The sequence below is a fragment of the Ambystoma mexicanum genome, chromosome 2p (genome assembly GCF_040938575.1).
Source record: "Ambystoma mexicanum isolate Mex_15411 chromosome 2p, UKY_AmexF1_1, whole genome shotgun sequence".
NCBI classification, from domain to species: domain Eukaryota; kingdom Metazoa; phylum Chordata; class Amphibia; order Caudata; family Ambystomatidae; genus Ambystoma; species Ambystoma mexicanum.
Window position 1 is genome coordinate 612,327,171 of NC_090923.1, and position 20,798 is coordinate 612,347,968.

Genomic DNA, 20,798 nt, shown 5'->3' on the forward strand with positions numbered 1-20,798 from the left:
GAAGAAGTTGTGTTTATTTTTAGTCGGAGCGAGATAACATGACATTTTCACTTGCGCCAGAGAGGAGGGTGGCCTGTTCCATCAGGTCGCTTCCCCGGCCCTCGCTTTAATTGACTGGAAAATTGAAGGGCCCAGCTCACCCTGCGGGCAGTATGCATATTTCATAAGTTTGTTCTTTCGCTATTCCTCGCTCTTACTCCTTATCTCTCACTCCAAGCACTGCACCCCCTCCCCGCCCCTCCTTTTGTCCTGATTTCACATTTTAACTTTCCCAAGTTGTTTTCAACTTCATGAATGGTTTGCACATCTGTATGCAGTTAGAGGTTTTTGCATAACGCTGGACATGCCAAGGAACCGCATTGTCAGAATATTTTGCAGTTCAAATATCCTAATCGTCTTGACAAATGGAGCGGCCTTTCTCTCTATCAGTAGAGTACAGCTAACCACCCAAACCCGCCCAGGATAATACTCTCCACGACTGAATTCGCCCAAGGTGCATAAATGCTCCCTCTGCCCTCCTTTACTAACGGATGGATTGAAGATCCTGTGTTATTGAAGCATCCTCCCAGCATGCACTGCACGGCGTAACCACGAGTTCACCTCCTGAGTGTTCCCATCAGTATGGGGTTTCACAATGGGAGGAGCCTGGGGAATTCTGGGGCATGTTGGAGAAGGTTGGCAGAAGCAATTATGTTTCATGAACTCCTGTTGAGTCATCACACTCCCATCTCATCATCTTAACTGACTGTGACGTGCAAAGTGGCCCCTCTGCACCACATCCTGGAATAGTGCAAGTCTTCTTCAGCAATAGCACTCAAGTGTCCATCATCCATTGATCCCCTCAATTGGTGCGATTTACCGACCAGTTATACAGGAAGTTGCACAAACGTTAATCTTTCTGTGGCCTCTGGGTACTCCTCTATTGCCATGCCCTCAGTGGATTCACACAGTCTATGGAGGGTGGTGAATGTATGGAGCATGTGGTCCCACATTGCCAAGACCGTACTTCAAAAGATATGGAGTCCGCCATTTTCAGAAAGAAAGGACATTTTGACATAGGGCCTCATTACACGGAAGGCGGTAAGGGTTAACGATCAACGGTAATGGTACCGGTGACCGTTAACCCTTAAACCCTTACTACGAGGTCCCTTTACGGGTTGGTACTTTAACGCCTGCTTTTTAGCAGGCGCTAAAAACCAACCCGCAAAGGGACCAGGGTGCTAATTAATTAGGACCTTCCCCATTCCCATTATGCCCTATGGGGCAAAAATGGGAATGGGGAAGGGCATTGGGGGAAGGAGGAATTACCGCCCCACCAACCTTGGAATAGGGCGGTAATTCCCCTTTCCTGAAAGGCGGTGCTGGTATTTTACCGGCATGGACCAAGGTGCTAGCAGCACCTTGGTCCACTGCCTACCGTGTAATGAGGCCCATAGACTGCCAAGCTAGAAACAACAGGAATGTTGCACTGATAGAAAACGATTTGGGTGATAATGCATGCCAACAATCTGGTGGTACTGCAAATGGCAGGAAGAACTGCAGAGAGGAAAAGAAAGATACATCTCTGTCGGTCTCGAAAAAAAGTATTTCCATATACCGGCACTTTTCCAAATCGGCAGAGTATAGGTCTGCCGGTGAGGGTAAATCAGGCCCCCACCAGCAAAAGAGCAGTAGGTATTTCCACAACCGGTACTACCGGTGCGAGAGATACCTGCAATTCCACATTCCATGGAGTGCAATTGGACTCCATGGAATGGGGAATGACCGCTGTTGCCAGCACCTGTAATATCCCAGAATTAAAGGGATATCTGGCGCCGGTAATGGTAGGTCTGTTTCCCGCTATCCCACTGGAATTACAGGCAGAATACCGGGAAACATATAATGATCACCATTGTGTTGCTTGTTCAACACAATGGAGTGAAAACGACCCCATAGCAGACTCAGTCATGTCCTATACAATAATATATAAATAAGCATTGAGCATGCCAATGGCTATGGCTTTTTGTGTAGCCTTGGGATAGACATTTGCTAGGCACTGCCATAATTGTACTGCAACGCATCAACTTCCGTTGTACAAGTGGTCCAGGGCTGAATATCGGTTTCTAAACCATCAATCAGCCCCACACCTCTAATACACCAGAAGGGGTCCTTCTGTCAGCATACAGAGTGCATCCCTTTTCCTTCTTTGAAATTGTCTGTCCTCTACATTCCTTTACAGGTGAGTTGTATTTCATAGTGTTGTCATAAATGTCTGTTGTGATATATATTAAGTAGATGTTTTTTAAACAACCTTTGACTGGACAGTCAATTTTATCATTGGGTAATAATTGTATTTTCGCTGTGTTGCAATTAACCAATGATCTACAACTTTGCAGAGATGAGCCTCCCATTCCATCCACGTTACCGAAATTGGACAAGGTTTACAATTTGCTTGTTATTCCAATCTGTTCGGATCCCTTCTGGTGTATTAGAGGTGTGGGGCTGATTGATGGTGTAGAAACTGATATACATGCCTGGACCACTGGTACCCGAAGTTGATTTGTCGCATTGGTGGCAGACGGTTGGATCTAATTGGAGCCTTGCGCACAGCTTAGTCACTCGACAGGCACCGTTTAGACATTGCTAGGTATTTGCTAATAATCATGGATTGTGACATAGAGACTGTGAATGCGCATCTTATGTCAATAGAGGGGACTTCCCTACAGCACCAGGGTTGATGAGCTGTTGACCAGCCTTCAAGCTTGGGTAGAAGCGAGGGTGGCTGAGGAGGAGACCCCAGGGGATGGGCTATGCCCTGTGTACCTGAATGAAGGAGGTCCCCCAGAAGGGGCAATGGAAGATGATGAGGAAGACAGCATGAGAAGTATTTTTCCCCAACCATCCCTCCAGGGGCAAGTGTGGTTTCTCAAAACTCCCAAGTGTCAGTGAGGTCAGGGGCTAGTGTGGCATCCTGCAGGTCCCATGCCTCAACACAGCCTGAAAGTGGCCCAGTAATTGTTTTGTAAACAATGTAGCAGCTAGAAAGCTCCTGCTGGAGGAGAGGAGACTGGCGCTTGAGGAACAAAAAGAGTGGAACAAGGTCACCATAGAGCTGTGCAAGCTGACACTCAAAGAGAAGAAGCAGGCCACCAGATCCACCTCTAATGAAAGCAGCGGTAGTGGCACAAACCAGGGTGCCAAGGATAAGCCCCGGAGCCACATCCCCAAAGATTTAGTGCAGGCTTATGAAGTGGGGAGGGATATATTTGACTGGATTGAAGAGCTCAAGCTTGTTTTACAGCTACAGAACTTGGAGGAGGTCCTGTGTGGTGCAACCCTGATGAGTTGCTTACCGGCGGTATCACTACATATTATTCCCACCAAAAATATCGCCGTATATATGGTTGTCTGGAATGGTCATGGGCGATATTTTTGGGGGGGATCATTTTGGGTGGTTTTGAGAGTGGGGGTTGCGGGGGTGTCCCCCGATCCTTTAAAAATAATGCAGGAGTTGCTGGGGTGTCCCCCGCAGGTTCCATGCCTTAATACTGCCACAAAAATATGGTGATATTTTTGTATGGTGATATTTTTGTGGGTTCCATGCCTTAATACTGCCACAAAAATATGGTGATATTTTTGTATGGTGATATTTTTGCGGGGATATAAACACATGGGTGCAGCAAGGTCAGTATATTGATGCGGCTGATTTTAGCGTCAGTGAGTTTGACAGAAAGAGCAAGTGCCCCTTGGAGATGGTAGAGTTCAGCTGGCGAGGTAAAATGATCCAGCGCCATGTAGCGGTCATAGTCTCAATCCCTGTCCCATATCTGTTGGCTATTAATCTTCCTGATTCCGAGATAGTTGCATCAGCTACTCGATCGAGGGCCAAAGAAGTTGCCAGATTGAACACTCTCAGAGCCCGGAGCCTTAGGGCATGGAGTGCTTCCAGAGGGCTTGTTGGAGGGACCGGCGTGGGCAGTAGCCCTAATACAGTTCCACAGATGGCTGAGTCAATTACTCCTGTGGGAGAGGGGCCAGTAGCCACTGAAATCCGTACTTTGGTAGAAGGGGACAAAGTGACTTCCGAGTTGCTTGTCGCAATGCAGGAACCTGAGGTGGTGGACCAGGTGAGCGCACATCTGAAGGGTGAAGATTAGACTCACTTATTTAACCTCTTTAGTGCCAAGAACGAGTATGCTTGTCCTTTTTTAATAGACTTTTATAATAGCCTAGCACTTAAGAGTGTCCCACTCTCGCGGGCCTGCAGAAGCAGGTGGAGGACCAGGCTATGGGTGAAGCCCCTGGACTGTTCAAAGTGTACTGGGAGGATGGATGTCTGTACAGTGAGCCAAAACACTCTAAGGGTGATGGCACCAGAAGTTTGGTTATTCCCCAATTCCACAGAAAGCTCCTTTTGATTTTGGCTCATCAAATTCCTTGAGCGGGTCACTTGGGAGTGACTAAGATATCAGACTGGTTGTCTGTGCACTGTGACTGGCTGCAGTCTGGCGGAAAAGTTAAGGAATTTGTCCAGTCCTGCCTGACTTGTCAGGCTTCTGGCAAGTCAGGTGGTGCCACAAAGGCCCCCTTAATTCCACTACCAGTTGTTGGGTGGCTGTTTGGGCAAATAGGCATGCGCACTGTGCGTCCTTTGGCTCCCCAAACCACCTCATTGAACAGATACACCTTGGTGATATATGATATGATATGATATGATATGATATTTATAATGTGCCTATACACAAGTGTTTCAAGGCACAACCCGGCAAGGGAGGGGGAACAAGGGAGGACAAGACAAACAATCTTACTAGGCCCACTATCATTTAGATCATGCATGTGCGCAGACAAGAAGTGCAGGGGAGAGGGTACTGGGAGAAGTGCACCCAGAGCAGCAGGGCCCTGAGTTAAGTGCATGGAAGTCTAGATCTTCAATGGGAATCACAAACTGGTAGTGCGTGGGAGGCCAGGCGGCAGTGCAGGAAGGCCAGCAGGCAAGTTCAGGGGGACTGGAAAGGGGGTGGGGCCTCGTGTCCTGTAGTCTCAGAGGAACACCAAGCAGCCAGTCAGCAGAACGGAGCAGGAGCAAGGTAAGGTTAGCAGGGGAGAGGAAGAGAGAAAGAGGAGGAGATAAGGAGGACCTTGAGGAGCTTCCAGAATTTAAGGAGATCCGGCTCAAGGAGGAGAGAGGCAGGGAGCCATTTCAGAGGGAGGCACCAGCAGAGGACAGAGATCTACCCCCGATCTCTGCTTGGAGAGGCTACTCACCCGAAGAGAATTAGACGTAGACGAATGGACGGCTCTAGTAGGAAGAGAGAGTTGGATATAAAGAGGGCCCCGGCCCCAGAAGGCCTTGTGGACGATGCAGAGGGTCTTGAAATTGATCCTTGCAGCCACCAGGAGCCAGTGGAGGGATTTCCGGGCCGGAGAGATGCGGTCCTGGGCTTGAGGTGAATGATAAGTCTTGCATTCATTTTCTGGATGAGTTATAGAGGGCGAAGAGTAGAGTTAGGCAGATTGAGAAAGAGGCTGTTACGGTAGTCCAGCCTAGAGAGAACAAGGGTTTTGAAGGCAGTGAGTTTCTGGGGATAGGTGAGAAAAGGAAGAATACCTCTAAGGAGGTGCAACTGGAAATGGGCCTCCCTGACAAGGTTGTGATGTAGAGAAGGATAGAGTGGAGTCGAAGCTGACCCCAAGGTTTTTTGCCTCACAAGAGGGTGAGGGCAGAGGGCCCAGGGAGGCCCGCCAGAGTGAGAGTTGATAAGCAGGAGCATGGTTCCCAATGAGAAGGATCTCCGTTATACTGGCATTAAGGCAGAGATCATTAGAGGCACACCTCACCTGAATAGCGGATAGACAGTTAGGGATGCGTGAGGAGGAAGAGGAGGCAGAGGGTAGCCTGAATGAGAGCTGCGTATCATCCACATAACACTGAAAGTTAGAGGAAAGGTTAGAGATCAGGATGGCCAAAGGTGCTGACATTGAAAAGCCAGGGGGAGAGGATAGAGCTCTGGGGAACAGCACATGTGGAGAGAGAGGTGATGGAGAGGAAGAACCTAAGTTGAACCTGGGAAGGTCGTTCCAAGAGGAAAGAGGACAGCCACGCCGGAGCCTGATTTATCCATGATGCCCAGAGTATCACATAGATGAGTGATCAGGATGTTGTGGTTCACTGTGTTGAAAACAGAGGATAGGTCGATAAGAATGAGGACAGAGGGAGAGCTAGAGTCAAGCTTAGAGAGCAGATATTCCCACGTGTTCAGGAGAGCAGTTTCCGTGCCTCTGGCTGGTCTGAAGCCAGACTGATTGTCTTGGAGACAACCAACAGGTTCAGTGCAGAGGGTTAGCTGACAGATAGCCAACATCTCCAGGACTTTGCCCAGGAAAGGAGTGATAAAGATCGGGTGATATTATGCCGGAATCGAGGGGTCGGAAGACAGCTTTTTTTAGTAGGTGGTGCTCACGGGGGATTAAGGGCACAGGAGTTGTAGCCCGCAGGAGCAGCAGAATTATTCACAGCGAGTCGCCGTACTCAAGCCCCAGCCACCATTTACTTAAAACCTTAGTGTCCCCCTGCGAGGGCTGAAGCCCGTGGGTGATTAAGGGTGCAAGAGTTGTAGCCCGCAGGAGCAGCAGCATTGTGCACAGCAAGCCACCATACTCAAGCCCCCCCACGATTTGCTTAAAACTGTGGTGTCCCCCTGCGAGGGCTGAAGCCCGCACAGGATTAAAGGCATGGGAATTGTAGCCCACAGATAGTTTGAGCACGCTGGCGTGTGTCCCTTCGTTGTGCCTCTGATGCTTGGAAACACTGTCCTACTGTTTATGTTTATGTTTATGTTTTTTGAGTTTATATAGAGCTTTAAGCCAAAGCGCTTTACAGTATAACAACAGGTACAATAGTGAGAAAAGCATATGTACGACATGAAACAAGTCATTAGAACAATCTGTAGAGCTATTTACTAAAAGGAGAAGGAGAGTGGGGGAAGGGGAGGAGAGAGGGGGTAGATAATGGGGGTAACTAAGACTGTATTGAGGTCAGGGGAGTGGGAGGAAGGGGGAGGGGTAGGGGAAGGGAAGGGGGAGTTGTCAGGTAACCAACAGTGCCCTACATGGTTTCAGTGATCAGTGGAGGTCATAGGGGAAGGGGGAAGGAGGGAGGGGAAGGGGGGCAGGGATAGAGGGGAGAGGGAAGGGAAGAGGGGTCAGAGGGACGAGTGAGGCAACAGGGCTTTCAGGTCATAGGGGAAGGGGGAAGGAGGGTGGAGAAGTGGGGGCAGGGTTAGAGGGGATAGCGGAAGGGAAGGAGGGTCAGGGGGGAGTGAAGCAAAAGGGCTTTCAGGGAGGAGTGGAAGGATGAGTAGGTGGGGGTGGAGCGGATGGGGAGCGGGAGGGAGTTCCAGTGTAAGGGGGCCAAGAGTTGGAAGGAGCGGAAGCGTGAGGAGGCACATGGGTATGGGGGTACAGTGAGGAGGTAGAGGTCTGCAGAATGGAGTGAGGGAGAGTAAAATGAGAGGAGGGAGGAAAGGTAGGGGGGGCAGGTCATGGAGAGGTTTGTAGACGAGACAGAGGAATTGGAATTTCAGTTGTGAGAGGAAGGGAAGCCAGCCAAGTTGAGAGAGAGAGAGGAAGAGATAGAGTCTCGAGGACCGAGAAAACATAGGGTACAAATAGAGGAGTGGTAAATGGATTTTAGAGGAGTCAGGTGAGAGACAGGGGGTCCAAAGAGGAAAGAGGAGCAGTAGAAGAGGAAGAAGAAAATAAGGGAGGAGATTAGGAGTTTGGATGCATGCAATGTGAGAGAGAAGCAGATCTTGCATATATTGAAGATTTGGTGCCGACAGACACGAGAGATTAGAGAGATATGGTTGGAGAAGGAGAGAGAGGAGTCGAGATGGAGGCCGAGATTGCGAGCATGGGTAGAGATGGGGAGGTTGGAGGGTGGAAAGTAGATGAAAGGAGGGGGGGAGAGAGTGTTAGGAGGGAAGAAAAGTACCTTAGTCTTGTCAGTATTGAGGGAAAGAAAGTGGGATGATATCCAGTGTCTTATGGCTGTGAGGCAGGAAGAGAGAGTGTGATGGAGGTCTGGTGTGAAGGAAGAGAAGGAAAGGAAGAGTTGGCTATCGTCCGTGTAGAAATGGTGGGAGATGCCGAAAGAAGAGATGACTGGGGCGAGAAGGGAGGTATAGAGAGAGAAAAGAAAGGGTCCGAGTACGGATACCTGGGGACACCATAGTTCAGGGGGAGGTTACTCAACCTAACTTGGCACAAGGAAGCAAATCAAGCTGACCACGCCCACTGTTCTGCCTACCTCGATCTTTTGATGGTGAACAGATAAGAAGTACACATCCACATAAGGTACATCTGGAAAAATCTATCAACAATGTTTCTTTTTTGTTCGAAAGATTGCCGTATGAAAGTTGTCTTGACTGTTGGGGAAAAGTGGAAATATCGTGAGCACCACCGGTGTAGGGAGGTGGAGCCTCGGACTAAGCGTAAAGGATTGGTGGTCACACTCCTGCTGGTAGCCGAATTGGCTACCATAGGCCATACAACTTACTTTTCCTGCAAGAATATTAACTTTGGTCGGGTCCGAAAGAGTGCACACCGCACCTAAACTGGAAAGTGGCATTATCAGTGAGTGTGCAAGGTGTGTGGAGTAGAGTGCCATGGATTAAGAGTCGCCAGCAGAGAAAGAAGAAAACCGTACAAAAACACAAGGGGCACAGGGATAGGGGACAATCAAAAAGTCGTTGATCCTGCCTTCCTAGCCAACTTCTCCCAATCAGGTGTACTAAGTCCTAAAGACCCAATATAAATAATTCCCCCATGGAACTAAATATAGACTGGGATTGGGCCCCTTGTGTTCTTAACTTGATTTGAATTTTATTGCAGAGAGCGTTCTTAAATGTTGCTGTATTAACATATTGCTGTTTTAACACAGGTAATTTTAACAATCGGTTTTAGCGAATTTTAATATTGTGATCTGTACTGTGCATTTAAGTTAGCTGTCCATAAGCCTGACTTTGTGCACCCTGAGCTATTGCACGTTTATTTGCACGCCTATTGTTTGTAAAAGATACACTGTGCTATTGTTTTGGTGAGAAGACAAAACGTAAAGCTGCACAGTCCGCTTCACCGAAGGGAGGTAGCAAGAGTGTATTTAAATAATTTGAACCAATTAGGGATGTCAACACACTCGTAACAGAAATAAAAGACCTGTTGCATGATATCGAAGGCCCGAGTGGCAAAAAACAGATGATGCTACCGTAGAAGGCCCGCAGCTGCTCCAAATTGTATATCTGTAATAGGAGGCAGTGAAATCTTATCAGAAAGCATAGCACCAGTTCTAAAACCACACTCCACATACACATCTTGGGTCACTTTGGGACGCAAAAAGACCCCATGTATGCATATGAGATAGGGCAATTCGAAGGGCAGGAGGAGGGGAGAATCGATGCGCTCCTAATCTTAGTGCATGGAGACATGGGGGCCCAGGTTATTGAATTACACACAACCGATGAGGACCTATTATCCCTAGCCAGCCCAACTAGGGCATTACAAGGTGAAAGTAATCAAGCACAACAGAATGAGGTGGTGGGGGTTGGGAGCTCAAACTCTACTGTTGAAGAGCGGCAGGGCAAGATAGAAATGATGATCGCTACATCTAATAGAAACAATGTGCTGGGGGATGAGTCGCCGTCAGTCAGCAACACTAATAATCAAAAAGGGAGTAATGTAGTTGTAGGAACTACTAGAGGTATAACAGGAGTACCAGAGGGAGTAACTGACCACAAGGGTAAATAACAGCAGAGGATTCAGCATAGACCCCCAAGCATATGTTGTTAGTGAGTCTAGCATTCTGGAGCCGGAGCTGAGGAATAGTCCATTAGAAACACTATGGGATGATTTACAATTGATGAAAAGCATGTCTGGGACACTAGAAAAAGTAATTAAGGAACAGTTCAAACACTTTTGTATTGACCTGGTATCCATTAAGGAGAGGCTATTAAGGGCATTCCCATATAAGGATGCCTGTAGCCCGTCAGGCAATAGAACGAGCAGTCATTCAACGAGTGTAGTAACATCTAAGGTTGCTCCAGCCAAAGAATTCCCACCTGCCCATAGGCCAATTCTGGGAAGACAAATTAACAAAGGAAGTAAAGCAACCAACCAGGTGGTTAGGGAACACATAAAGGAGCAGAGAAATCCTCCCCATTTCCAGGTTGGAAATATGTGATTGCCTAGCCATGTGGATAGAGGGTGTATGGTGAGAAAATATGCAGATCCCCTATCTGGACGATGGGTGGACCAACATCTCACCTTGGTGGGAACTCTTATAAACATCTAACACCATTCCCCACTGTGAGGGGACGACAGACCTATCCATCTGTCACATTGCATAATGTGTGAAAAGCTGCAAGCGGGTCTTATGAAACATAGGGCTCTCTTGTAAACAAGTGTATCCATTATTTTAGACACTCAAGAGGGTGCATGGCTATTATCAGAAGCAACATTGTAAAGTGTATGAGAGAGTGTATGCCTAACCGTGATAAGGATATGCTTTTGGTCTTTTTAAAAAGTGAATGGTTGATGGAAGGCCGATTGTTCATATGATCACGGACATTTCCTCCCACAGGGCAAGAATCTCGATTAGGCCCATGGCCAATGTGCAGCACAAAGGCGCCCAAGATGCAGATTATGATGGCCGTGGAAATGGACCTGTAGCAAGGGGCCCACAAAGGAAAGAGATTGTCAGCAGCGAGGTGCACACCAACCTGGATGCAGTACATTGACAAACCCCTACGCCTGAACTGAAGCAAAAGCCGAAGGAGAGAGGAGTTAGATTAATCTCTTGGAATATAGCTGGCCTCAGGAAACACTTGATTGATGCAGACTGGTGTAGCTTAGTTCGAGGATATGAAGTGGTATGTTTCCAGGAAACATGGGAATCTGGTTCACTCACATTTCAAGGCTATGAAGTTTACCAGGTGCTGGCCACAAAAGAGGCCTAAGGGTAAGCCATTTGGTGGGCTGGCAAAATTGATCAGTACTGCTTTCGATTGGCAAATTTCTAACATCGATTCTAGTTTTCACAATGTACAGAACTCGGTCCTTAGTTCACCGGTTGCCCAACCTATCTCCACCCTTAATGTATATAATCGGGTCACAGACAAAACCATGAAGCACGCAATTGAATTGGCAAGGAATCTTGTTGAATCAAGAGTGTCACATGAGGGCTTGGAACATCGAACCATGCTAGCTGGTGACCTGAACCGGCAAATCGAGCAACCTTTCGGATCTGGAGGGAGTTTTGGACGATTACGATGAGGCATGGGACATCCCTCACTTGGATTTATCGATGACGGGTAGGGATCATCTGCAGGCCATTGGTTGTGCTGCTACTTTCCTTGGCATGGGCCTACGGGCTTGTACTGGGTGCTTTGGAAAGGATCAGCTGGCAAAACCCACTTACCAAGGGAATAATAGCACCTTGCACATAGATTACATCCTTTTATCGATGAAATTGTGGGCTAATGCAAATGACTTTACGGGTTTTGGAGAAACAGGGAAGTGATCACAAGCCACTGTCCCTAAAGTGAGTAACTTGGGTAAATAAGAGAGGAATTAGCGAAGTAACCCTATCTACCCCGTCCAAATCCAGGGACAATCCAAACAGAGAATTAATTGGCTTGACCTGGAGTTACTGAGACCAAATATCTATGAGTCGATCTTGCCCGATTTAGAGCGGCTTTTATTAATTGATTCTAGTAATGAAGACATGTATTCTGTGTATGATCATTTGATACAGTCCATACAACCCTTTGTGAGTAAGCGCAGCAAGAATATAAAGACGCGTGCTATAAAACATAACACTTGGCTCGATGAGGATTGTAAGATGGCAAACCTTGATTTGCTGAATTGCTTAAAAAAACATCAGGCTCCAGATAGAATGGACTTGAAGTGCCTTAGGGCAAAGTAAAAATCCTTGATAAAGATTTAAAAAAAAGACAATCATGCCCCGTGAGAATGGGATAAAATGCAGGAAGCCTCACAGTCCAGCTATTGTTGGAAAATAGTCAGTGGGAGTAAAGAAGGGTGTGGCAATGATGTATCCATTAATATAAAACACCTGGAGACAACATTTTCAGAACCTTTATGGATATGAAGTGCGATTAGGTACCCAAGGGCACTGTAACACAGGACTGGAGCAGAATAAACCCCCCATTTCCAATCCAACTTGAACTACGGGAGGTCCACAATGCTATTGGTTCGCAGAAGTGGGTAAAAGTCCCCAGACCTTTTACTGATTGACTTAATCAAGGATGAACCAATTACATGGGCACCAGTGTTATGGCACCTGTTTAAAACAATCCTTAGTTTTAAAAAGGTACCTGCATCTTGCAAAATGCAACAATAATCCCAATTTATAAAAAAAAGGAGGGAGGGAGGATCCGGGAAATTTTAGGCCGATCTATTTATTGGATGGAGTGGGAAAAGTATTTGCCAGAGACATCTACGAGCATCTCCAGGAGTGGGTGGTCAAAGAAAATGTGGTAGACCACCTTCAGGCAGGGCTTTGCCCCTAAAATAAGCACCACAGAAAAGGCATTCTAATTACACTTGGTCACGCAGAAATATATGGTTCTGAGAAACATGAAAGTGTTTTCTGTGTTCATCGATTTCAGGACTGGTTTTGACTCTGCGTCACGAAAGCTGCTGTGGTCAATATTGATAAAGAGGTGGGTACCAGCGGGCCTATTAAGAATCATAGTATAACTCTATTCTAACAATAGCGCATCAGTGCGCTAAGGGCTGGGGGGTAAGTTAACGGAACCATTCCAGGTGACTAGGGAGGTGTCCTTGCCCCCCTACCGTTCTTTTTATACATTGATGGAATAACACATCATGTGAGATTGAAATGTTTGCACGCATCTGAAATAAGGCCACGCAGTTGTCCCAATGCTGCTTTTTGCAGATTATGCAGTCTTTTTATCTACATCTGTGAGGTGGCCCGCAATCACTCTTGAAGTTTTTGTGGAGAAATGCTCAGATCTATACTTCGAGATCAATACAGAGAAAACTAAATCACTAGTTTTTTTGCCCAAAATGTAAAAAGTTCATGAAACTCAATCTGAATATTAATGGATTACACCTTGAAAAAGTGCGATGTTATGATTACCTAGGGGTAAAACCTAATTACCAGGGTAGTTGGATATCAGAGTTGCTCTAATCCAGTGTAATTCTGGAAGAATATGGGAAGTAATACAGAGGTTCGTTTATGCCCATGGTCAGGGTGCCACTTCCCCGGCCCTCACAATGTACGCTGCTCAGACCAAATCTGCAGCCCTATATGGGGCGGATATTTGGGGCCATTCGACTAGATACAAACTGGGGTTGACCTAAAGAGCTTTTCTGAAAAGGCTACTTGGGTAACCTGCAACGTGACCCGACAGCCGAGTCTACTTAGATCTGGACCCACGTCAAATCCAGAGTGATGTTACCCTTAGACCGGTGCTCTATTGACTTAGATTGTGGTTAACCACTGAACTTAAAATATATTGTGAGGCATTAATACACATTGCTGAACACTGAGGGCGGCAGATCTTTAGCATGGTTAACACACGTCAAAAAATCCTTGTTGGAAATGACCCTGGAAGATTTGTGGTATAACCCTCAAGGAATAACCCCAGGATAAAATCAAGAGAACTTCATGGGTGATAGCCGGTGTCAAATTGGTTAATGCTTGCAATATACTGACCACAGGAATTACGTACCTGTCTGGTAAATCGGCCTTGGGTTTGCAAACTATCTAGATCTGGTTAAACCCCCTCTTGAAAGCATCTTGTTCTGAGGTACAGGTTTTCCCAAATGAATCTGGCATATCACACTAAAAAGTGGAAGCCCGCCGGCAATGACCGATGCTTGGTGTGTGGCTCAGCCAAGGAATCTATAGGCCATTTCCTGTTTTTTGTCAGGGCGTAGGTATTTAAAGACAATATGCAATGCACACTGTATACATCAAACAAGTTAAGTCTTTTTGCTTTTTAGGCATAGTAATGATATAAATGTAGGGCTCTTTGAAGCAAGCAACATCCACCAAGCACGGTGTATAAGAACAAGAACATTGAAAGCTGGATCATTCGATAATTAGAACGCTATTGCTGTAAATTGCGTCTAAAAATGGTTGCACATATTTTCTATTACTTATGTGATTGATATAAGCAAATCTTTTTCTTGCAACCTTTGGCAGATTTTGCTAGGGCTGGGGATTAACTATGTGTCATATACTATGATACAAGGCCTCAGTCGATTTTAAATTGTTGTTTGTATTTTAGCCACTCTATGCATAATATGACAGTATTATAAGTGGCTTAATATGATGTTTTAATTAATGTATCAAGTATTGTATTTTTAAATATTGTGATATGATGTGTTTTTTTTGGCAAATGATAAAATTGTCGAATAAACGCCATATGATGATGAGCAAGGGGTGTACACGGGAGTGCTTGAGAGGAGAGGGGAAAACTCCATTGGGAAAAGAGTGACTGCAGAAATCGACCAAGGCTCGAGTGAGAGAACCAATGTTGTCCTTAATGGTTCTGGAGGAGCAGGGGGTCCCTGTTTGGATGAGACTTTCATAGACTGGACTTGTCTGAAAACATCATCAGGTGTGACTGGAGGGAGGGGGGAGAGAAGGAGTGTAAGGGGGGGTGGCCAAGGAGGGCCTGATAGAGGTAGAGGGCGAGAGAGGTGAAGAGGCAGAGAGTGTGGACAAGATGTCCTGGGTTTTAGTGGTGAAATTAGAGGCCAGGGCAGTACAGGGGTGCTGGGTAGGGGCAGAAGAGGAAGATACTGCAATAGGATTGCCCTAATCCTTGCAGATTTGGAATCATGTGTCTGTGTTGTTAGAGGCTACTGAGATGTGGGGTTGAATGTGGACCCTCTTTTTAGAGAAGATATAGAGTCTGTATTGCCTTTGGAGTAGGTGGCAGGCCAGTTTGTCAAAGGGTGCACCTGAAGCTCCCCATTTCCTTTCAACTCCTCTGTCTGCACTTGCGTTTCAGAGCGGCCAGATCGGAGTTGTACCAAGAGTTGCACTTGTTGGCAGGCTTCATGCGGATCCTCTTGACAGGGGCAAGGATGTCCAGAGGGTTAGAGATACAAAAGTTGAAGGGTGGAAAGGGTTGTGTCAGGATGGGAGTCAGCAGCAGGAGTAGGTGGTGGAGAAAAAGTGGAGGCAAAGGCAGCCACTGACACTTGCTTCATAGGTCGAATGACCGTGAAGGAAGGTGGCAGTGCTGGAGGAGGGGTGTCTTTGCCAAGGGGACAGGAAGTTTCACGTGAGAAGAAAGAAGAGTGTGGTCAGTCCAGGAGAGATGAGTAGTGAGAGGATTTGAGAGGGGGAATGTCGGAAGAGAAGAGAGCATCCAAGTTGTGCCTGGCAGAGTGAGTGGGACCAGAGGGTAGAATGGAAAGGGGCAGAGAGTTGCATATGTTTACTAAGAACTAAGAGGCGTCTGTAGAGTCTAGGAGGATGTTGAGATCCCCATGGAGGAGATGGTGGGAGGTAGAGGAAAGGGGAGAAGAAGTGATGTTAGCCCATTCAGAGAGGAAGGGGTTAGCCTGGCCAGGTGGCATGCAGAAGGGGATCAAGGCCAGAGAAAATCCAAGAGAAATAGAGATACTGCAGGCCAGGCATTCAAAGGAGGAGTAGGTTTGAGTGGGGATGATGGAGGCAGGAATCTACTCCACTTGGTGGTGGTAAACCACACCACTAGGTGTCCTGAGGCCCCTCTGAGGAGCATCAAAAAATGCTGTGGTTGGAAAGCTCTGATTGGTATATTCTCAGTTTTGGTTTCCCCAAGGAAGCTATATCTGACCGGAACAAACTTCATATCAAAGTATATGAAAGCTATTTGGGAAGAGTGTGGCGTCACCTACCGTATCTCTGCATCTTTCATTCCACAAACAAACTGGCTTGTTGAATGATTCAACAAGACCCTGAAAGGCATGATAGGTGGCTTGGAATAGCACTTGAGGAGAAAATTGGATATTCTCCTGCCATGCCTACTGTTCACCTTCAGGGAAATGTCACAGAATGATGTAGGGTTTAACCCCTTTGAGCTTCTGTTTGACACCTTGTAAGAGGTCTCCTCAATCTAATGATAGAGGGTTGGGAGGGCAAACCCTCATTCCCCACACAAGAGGTGGTGGACTATGTACTTGGGCTTTGGCCCAGATTAGAATGACCTACACATGAAACAGTCGACGAAAAACCTAAAGGCCAATCAGGAGCTGATGAAGCACTTGCATGACCAGAAGGCCATCAGGAAAGTTTGCTCTCCAAGCCAGTGGTTGTGGATTATGAAACCTGATAAACCCAGTGCCCTTCAGGACAAGTGGAATGGGTCTTACTGTGTGCTGGGAAGGTCAGTGAGGTAAATTATCTCATTGACCTGAAAGGACAAACCCCATTATAGTTGGAATGAATTGGTCATAGTGTTAATGACAGACTGAACATTGAAGCCACAGATGGGTCGGTTTACTTGGACAGTTTGTGGTCTGTTTTCACTGAATTCAGGTTGCGCCGATTGGTGTACCCATGATGTGTACACTGGAGACATTAACCAGTGAAGAACAGGATTCACGGGATGTCCGATAAGTTCAGGGACACTATCAAGGAGGGTGTTTCCAAGATGTATTCCCTACGAGTGATAGAGCCATCCCATAGCCCCTGGGCTAGCCCAGTGGTACTAGTCCCTAAAAAGACCAGCAGTGGGAAGACTGAAGTCTATTTTTGTGTGGACTACAGGGGACTCAATTCTGTCATGAAGACAGATGCTCACCCCATTTTTCGGGCAGATGAGCTCATTGACAAGTTGTGTGCTGCCAAGTATACAAGTTCCTTTGACCTTACGGCAGGGCACTGTAAGATCAGTTTGACAGACAGAGCGAGAGAGTGCTCAGCATTCTCAACCCCAGAAGGACATTGTCAGTTCACTGTGATGCACTTCGGATTGAGGAGCTCCCCTGCCACTTTTCAGAGGATTTTTAACCAGGTTTTTTCTGAACTGGAAAACCTTAGTGTCGCCTATGTAGACAACATTGCTGCGTTCTGCCACACCTGGAAAGATCACTTATCCCAAAGTGCTTCAGGCAATGCAGAATGCATGTCTGAATATCAAGACAATGAAGTTCCAGAAAGAGCAGGGCACTGTGACTTACCAAGGCCACCTTGTCAGTGGAGGTCAGAAAGAACCTCTTGAAGCCAAGGTACACACTGTGGAGGATTAGGACCTGCCCTCCACACGAACACAAGTGAGGGATTTTCTAGGTCTCACCACATACTACCAGTCGTTCATCAAGGGGTATACGACCATTTCCATGCACCTGAATGATATCAATTCCAAGAAATGCCAAAGAAGGTAACTTGGATCCCCGCCCGTCAAACCTCCTGCCAGGATTTAAAGCATTGATTGTGCAGGGCCCCAGTTCTGGAAGTGCCAGTCTATGGTCGAGGGTTCCTTATCCAGCAATGCCTGTTATTTTGGAATTGGATCAGTGTTAGGCAGCCGAACTCTCAAGGGATAGAGCAACCTGTCACCTACATTAGCAGGCAATTGGCCAAAAGGGAAAGGAACGGGCCAGTATTGAAAAAGAGGCTTACGGGATCATGTGGGCAGTAAGGAAGCAGAAACCCTACCTCTATTGGGTCACACTTTACTATCCAAACAGACCAACAGCCTCATCGATGGAAATGGCTATGCTGGGAGAAGTAAAGGAGATTTTTGAGCCAGTCAAGTTCCTCGAGCTGCAACCGACTTCACACTCACCTGTGTCTCTGCAGGAGAGATGGAAGAGCCTCCTTTGACCTTGAGTTCTCACTTCCCCTGTTTCACCCGGAGGAACACCTTGGTTTTAAGTGGGGTGTGCACTCCATCCTGCATTCGAAGGGGCGCAATTCTATGGGAGATTCGCAGCCCTACACTCATAGGGATGATGCCAATGTCTGTTTGCCAAGTTCTGGTGCCACACGCTGTTATATGCCTTCACAGCGAGGCAGAGTGTTCAATGTGCTAGTTTCTTCACTAGCAAGAATGTCCTTTCCACAAGGCAAATGTTGCGTGGTGGATTTCGAGAGTCCGGAATTGTCCGAGTTGTCTTTATTTTGCCAAAGGTATCTTGGGTGAGTAGCGCTGCGTATAGAACTCAGAACCGCCGGTAGGTATGCGCGGCGTTATAGGTTTGAGTGCACCTAGTAATGTCTCTCCTTTCCCTTGCAGGAGTGGATTATGGAGTGCTTGCGCCACGAGTCTGGGTTCAGAGCTACTGGAGCGTCTCGGAGGTCCGGTAAGTAGGCACAGAGGCTTCAGTAAGTATACACAGCGTTACTGGAGCAAGCGCTGTGAGTAATGTCTCTCCTTTCTTTTGCAGGAATTTTTGAAAGTATGCACAGCGTTACTGGAGAGACCGCAGTAAGTAATGTCTCTCCTTTCTTTTGCAGGAATTTGGGTGCTCAGACTACGAACCTGGATTCCAGTGTGGCGGGAAGATCGGTGAGTATGCGCAGCATTACTGGAGCGAGCGCACTAATGAAAGTTCTTCTTTGTGCTTACAGGTGCCGGTGTAGGTTTCACCTCTTGTCCGGGGAAAGCTGCGGTGTGGAGAAAGCACAGAGGTTAATCTGGAGAAGGTAAACAGAGGCAGGATGATCCGGAGCAGGTAAGCAGAAGGAGGATGATCCGGAGCAGGTAAGCAGAAGCAGGATGATCCGGAGCAGGAAAGCAGAAGTAGGATGATCCAGAGCAGGTAAGCAGGAGCACGGTGAGTGTGTTGCTGATGCAATTTACAGAAAGCAACACAAAGCACTGGAAGAATCTTAGGTGTGGCTTATATAGCCAGCCACACCCAAACACTAGAGAGCTCATGGACTTTCATGCACTTCCTGTTTGGCAACAAGAAGTGGTAACCAGGAAGTTACTACAAACACCAGGAAGGAATAAAAAGAAGGTATCTGCTATGAGTTCTTTGTGTGTCTATGGCAGGCCTGCCAAGCCTCCACCCAGCTTGCCCCAACTACATGGCTGGTATCCATGACACCGACTCTAATGCTGACTTTGCATCTGGTTGCAGCTGAGGATGTCAGTAGATGCTTGTTGAGGCACTTGTCAAAGCTTCTTCAAAGGGCTTGTGTTGTCCTTTAAGGTGGACGGCCCAAAAAGGAGTAGTGTGTTGCAGGCAGATGCCTTGTCCTTGTTTGTATGTTCAGAGATCTTCTGGCACTTCCTACCTAGGAAGCTTGCTGCAGTGCCTAGCAGGGCATGCTGTGTGCTTCCTGGGTATCGGTTCTGGAGTAGCTGGAGTGTCCTCTGAGCTCTGGATCCCCCTCTGTTTCCTGGGAGATTTTTAGGAGAGGAATATTGCTCCCTTTTTGGATGTCCTGGCCTTCCCTCACTGGTGGAAGCTGTAAGGCAGACTATACATTCATCCAGGGTCCAATGATGAGTTCTTCTTTCTAACTTCTTGTGAAGTCTTTAGATGATCTGCCAAAAGATGGGCTCAGACTCCATGTGGACCACAGTGATTGGTGTAGGCTAAGCCTGCCTTAGTGAACCAATCCTGGCATCCCTACCAACAATCACGTAAAGGTAAAGCGGTGAAAACCTGTGATACTAAGTCCAACCCATCTTCCTGTCTGTTGCTGATCAAAGTGTCTTTCTGGTTACTGGATCGCTCTGTGTTTCCCGATTAAAGTGGCAGATCTACCTTGAAGCTGCGGCAAGACCAGAGTCTCTGGCTTCTGCAAACCACATTCTTATACCTGATGAATGTGGTCCCCCACCTGGAACGCTTACTGTAAACAAGCAGTCCCAGACATGACAGTTCACTGTCAATTATGCTGAGGGCAGAAAGGTTGTGAAAGCTTGTTGTGGTTTCCTGTCTCCTTTGTTAACCTCTGCAGCCAGGCCAAATGTTGGCCTGTTTGAAGTACACTCTATTAGTATGATAATCACTGCCATCAAAGAGCAGGGCAGATACATGGAGCCTTTGTTAGTTAATCAGGCTGGCCATAACAGGGGGAATGTTGGCCCTCCCACTTTTTGGAGATGACATGGTATACTCCTGGCTGTCAGATCCCAACTAAATATGACAGGGCAGACTGTGCCTGTATGCTGCATCCACCCAGAGTACTCAGGTCTATGCGTTTGTTGTGGTGTGAGCATAGATAAATGTGTGTGGATTAGACCCACATATTTTCCTGAGGTTTGTCTACCATCATTCCATTTAATTAAAAATGTCAAAAAATCCCTGGCGAGCCCACAGCAACCATGCAGATGATCGAGTTCCTCACATGCCCCCCAGCCTCAACATGTGAAGCGTCACCCTACTGAGGGTCTGGTTTGTCATCTAGGTGAAAGTACCGGCTGAGGCCATCTGTATTTCCATGCTGGGAGCCTCGCTTGTGCTGGATGTCCATATGTAATGGTCAAGTTCCTCACAAGTATTACCTGGCATTGATTATAATGGTAACAGCTGCAAAACAGTGTATGTACCTGGGCATGTAATGTTAATGCCTGGAAAATGCCTATCTTATACTAATACACAAGCCAAAAAAGCTGGCTTTGGCAATGCTTGTTTTAGCAAGGCTTCTTTGAAGGACCATACAACAGAAAAACAAAGTTGTAGAAGCCAAACTTGTTTAAGACATGTGTATTACACCAATAGAGCATTAACAGCTGGCAAGTGCTTTGAGCACAATATTTGATGTTACTGCTTAATAAAGCTAGCTCAAAGAGATCATGAGAGGTGTGGTTTGG